The sequence below is a fragment of the Erinaceus europaeus genome, chromosome 7 (genome assembly GCF_950295315.1).
Source record: "Erinaceus europaeus chromosome 7, mEriEur2.1, whole genome shotgun sequence".
Classification (NCBI taxonomy): Eukaryota; Metazoa; Chordata; class Mammalia; order Eulipotyphla; family Erinaceidae; genus Erinaceus; species Erinaceus europaeus.
In genome coordinates, this window is record NC_080168.1 from 71,661,311 (window position 1) to 71,665,798 (window position 4,488).

The 4,488-nt window shown below is 41.2% G+C and overlaps 1 long non-coding RNA gene across 1 annotated transcript; it reads left to right on the forward strand.

Moving 5' to 3' along the window:
- The first annotated feature begins 272 nt into the window (after nucleotides 1-272).
- Nucleotides 273-3,045, forward strand: LOC132539290 (uncharacterized). Its single transcript, XR_009550549.1, has 4 exons — nucleotides 273-457; nucleotides 1,496-1,586; nucleotides 1,913-2,018; nucleotides 2,729-3,045. It is a non-coding gene; the product is annotated as an uncharacterized LOC132539290 (long non-coding RNA).
- The last annotated feature ends 1,443 nt before the right edge of the window (nucleotides 3,046-4,488 follow it).

Sequence of the window (4,488 nt, forward strand, 5' to 3'; positions counted from 1 at the left end):
ACCTTACTAGGGAAAAAGAGAGGCAGACTGGGAGTATGGACCGACCAGTCAACGCCCATGTTTAGAGGGGAAGCAATTACAGAAGCCAGACCTTCTACCTTCTGCAACCCTCAATGACCCTGGGTCCATGCTCCCAGAGGGCTAGCTATCATGGGAGGGGGTGGGTTATGGAGATTGGGTGGTGGGAATTGTGTGGAGTTGTACCCCTCCTACCTTATGTTTTTGTTCATTAATCCTTTCTTAAAAAAAAAATTTTTAAAAAAAAGATTTCAGTTTCCATGGATCCCGCTCCCATTTCCCTCTGATGATTAATGGGGAGCATCCAATATGGAGGCACTTATGCCAAGATGCCTGTAGCTATCTTGTCAGCTAGCAAGCCTGCAGCCTCCTGGACCAGCAGACGAGCCTGTGAGCATCAGCACATATTAGAGATGGAGGCAGGACTGACTGTACACAGGTACCAGCACTCTCCTCCCTGCCTACCAAAGGTAGACAACAGAGTGAAGAACATCATCCTAACATCATCCAGTGCACCACCCCCCTCCAGCAGACAGAGGGCATTTATGTCTAGAACATCTGGTCCACGCTATTCCCTTTGGACTTTTGTATGTATGACCCCTTGTCCCCTCATGAAGACCTAGCAGAACCTCTGTTGGGAGCCTTTGGTTCCTTTAGTCATTGGTCTCTCTCTCTCTCTCTCTCTCTCTCCTTCTCTCCCTCTTTTCCTCTCTCTCAGCGCAGTCTTCAAGTAAACTCTTTTTATACATAAGACTCTGCCTCTAATTTCCTCTGTTGTCCTATTACTAACCAGCACAGTTTTCACAAAGTCTAGGAGAGAGTGGTTGCTATTTTGTTTTTTTACAGACCATTTACTTCAGTCATTTACATTCCTCACATGAGTGAAACTGTCTGGTAGTTGTCTTTTACTTCTTTATTTCACTGAGCCTAATCCACTCCAGTCCTTCCATTTTGTGCCAACTGAGGCAATGTCATCCTCTAAATTTCCTTGAAATTTAGTTTCATTGAATATGTAGCCTATAACTTCTTTGTCCAGTCATCTGTTGATGAGCATTTAGGTTAACTCCACATTTTAGCTGTTGTGAATAGTGCTCTGAACATACAGGCAAGTATTAATCTTTTGAATTAATGATTTCATGTCCAAAGGACCCTCTTTCAAAACCATGTAGATGGACAATAATTTGAAAACTACCAAACTGGGAGACTCAACACCCAGTGGTTACCAGCATAACGGGATTGCAAATATTACAGCAGACAGCTTATGGCATTTGTACTGGACAACCTGAGTAGGTTGCAAAGTCACAATGTTTAATGAATAATGAAATCTAGGCTTGCCTGTATATTTGTGTTTTTTTTTTTCTAGGAAACTTTCTCAGATTCTTATATTTCAGAGTTATTATGTGCTATTTGTTCAGTTTGTCTCTTTCTTTATTTTCGTCCAGGGCTTCATCACTTTGGGTTGACTTTTTTTTTCCAGAGAGAGACCACAGTACCAAACTTTCCTCCAGTGAAGTGGAGGCTAGGATCAAACCTGGGTCAGGCGCATGGCAAAACAGCACACTATTCAAGTGAGATATTTTGTCAACCTAATGCTTTATTTATTTCCTTTGTAACCCCAGCACCCAAGCTGCCCCCCTTATCAGACTGAGGACACTTATGGCTAGGACATTTGGTCCATGACATTCCCTATGGACTTCTGTGTACCTGCCCCCTTGTCCCCTCATGAAGACCTAGCAAAAACTCTGTTGGGAGCCTTTGGTTTCTTTAGTCATTGGCCTCTTACTCTCTCTCTCAACAGCTTTCTTCAGCATCTCTTTAAAATGTTCATCTATTCATTAAACATTAAACAAGTGGCTACTAGTTTAGTGACTTGGGTGTGTATTTATTATGATAGGAAATTGAGAAACAGAGTTGAATAAGACCTGGTCTTCATGCCACCCAGCCATCACCCAGGAAGTTTGCAGCCTAAGAAGACAGAAGTAGCCCTCCAAGAGGAACTCGTAAGTCACTATGGAAGCCCAGAGAGACAGCAGCTAACTTAGTCTGAGGAGGAGGGCTGAACTCACAGGCCTTTGACAGAGAAATGGCATTTGACCCAAGCATGGATTGGAAACATGGGACTGAGATTAATAATTTGCTAAAGAGATGAGCAGAATCTGGACCATGAACACACTTGTGTTTCCTTCTCTGGCGTGGGCCTGTACTTCAATAGACAGCTTCTTCAATAGACAGACAGCAATGGGGACAGGAACTGATTCCTGGGACAAAGGCTGGAGGAAGTGTCATGATGCATGACAGTTATCGGGTTGCTGTCTTGTTGGTGGCTATACGGATTGACTTTTATGTTAAAATTCAATGAACTGGGGTGGAGAAATAGCCCACTTGGATAGTGCGCTGCTTTGCCATGTGCACAAACCATGTTTGAGTCCAGCCTCCACCATATTGAAGGAAGCTTTGAGCCTGTGGTCTCTTTCACTCTCTCTGCCTTTCTGACTCTATCTTAAAAAAAGAAAAAAAAAAAAAAAACATGGCCTATCTTCATGTTAGCTGTCAGGCTCAGGCAAAAATTAGTAAAGTCATGGGCCCCTTGGGATATACTTAAATAGACCTACTAGCTTTTTCCAAAATGGAGATCCCCAAATTTCATCTGCTATAGTCTTACCTTTAGATTCTTGATTATTAAATGATTTATATCTTAATGCTTTTTCAGACAGCAAGTTGAAGATGCTACCATGACGCCAACCTGACTTCACTGGATAGTCAACCTCACCAATGTGCCCTGGAATTCCACTTCCCCAGATCCCTGCCCCATTAGGGAGAGAAAGACAGGCTAGGAATATGGATTGACCTGTCAATGCCCATGTTCAACGGAGAAGCAATTACAGAAACCAGACCTCCCACCTTCTATACCCCATAATGATCCTGGGTCCATACTCCTAGAGGGATAAAGAATAGGAAAGCTTCCAGTAGAAGGGATGGGATATGGAACTCTGGTGGTGGAAATTGTGTGGAATTATATCCCTCTTATCCTATAGTCTTGTTGATCATTATTAAATCAATAAAAATAAAAAATCATGTAACTGTATTACTGCTTACTATATGATTAAAAATATATGTAGTCTCCTCACAAAAATTATAACCAGCTGGTCCAGGCCAGTCATTCAGTGTGTTGTGTGTGGAACATGTTCTCAGGGTTTTGTTGTTGCTGCTGCTGCAACCATTAACCAGTTTTCCTTTATTCATTACATACTTAGTTTTAAAAGCATTGTCACAGTATTTATGCTCTCTTTTTATATTTTACCGTAATAATAAAGGACTCAAACTCCTTTTTAAAAACTTTCTTTGGTAGAGGTAGATAGCATAATGGTTATACAAAAAGACTCTCACTCCTGAGGCTCCAAAGTCCCAGGTTCAATCCCCTGCACCACCATAAGCCAGAGCTGAGCAGAGCTCTGGTTAAAAAAGATTATTTGTTAATTTATTATTTTTTTAATCAAATAGGCAGAGAGAGATTGAGAGAGAGAGAAAGACCAGAGCACTGTTCAACTCTGGCTATTATGGTGCTGGGAATTGAACTCAGGACCTCAGAGCCTCAGGCATGTAAGTTTTTTGCATAACCACGATGATGTCTCCCCAGTCCTCAACTCCTATTTATTAAAACATATTAGTTTTTTAATTGATATAGGTAAAGATAAATTGAGAGGGAAGGGGGAGACAGAAGAGAAAGAAACACAGACATCTACAGCAGTACTTTACCACTTGTGAAACTTTCCCACTCCACCCCAAGGTAAGAGTGGGGGCCTGAACTTGGATCCCTGTGCTTGGCAACCTGTGAGCTCTATTGGTGCCCCTTGACTCCTATTTTAAAGTAAGACAAACCGATCATTTAAACATCTTTCCAAACCCTTCATCAGTTTGCAAGCTATTATAAAACAAGCAGATTTTATTTTATTCTTATTTTTAATTTCTTTATTGGGGGATTAATGTTTTACAGTCCACAGTAAATACAATAGCTTATACATGCATAACAGTTCTCAGTTTTCCACATAACAATACAACCCCCACTAGGTCCTATGTCATCCTTTTCCAGGACCTGTACTCTCCCTACCCACCCCGGAGTCTTTTACTTAGGTACAATACACCAACTCCAATAAAACAAGCAAATTTTTAAAAAAATGATTACAATTGCCTTCAATTTCCAAGGGGATTTTAACTGGAAAAATTGCCTTCCCCCAAAGAAAACCCAGTAAGACGCCAAGTGTGGGGTATAGGGTGCTCAATGGTGATTGGAAAGGCTCCTGTCTACAGTGGGCACAGGAGATAGGTGTTACTGGGTTCCACCTTGGTTTTTATTTTATTTTATTGATGATTTAATATTGATTTACAAAATTATGAGATAACTGGAGTACAATTCCACACCATTTTCACCACCAAAGTTCTGTGTCCCCATACATCTATTTTCCCATTTTT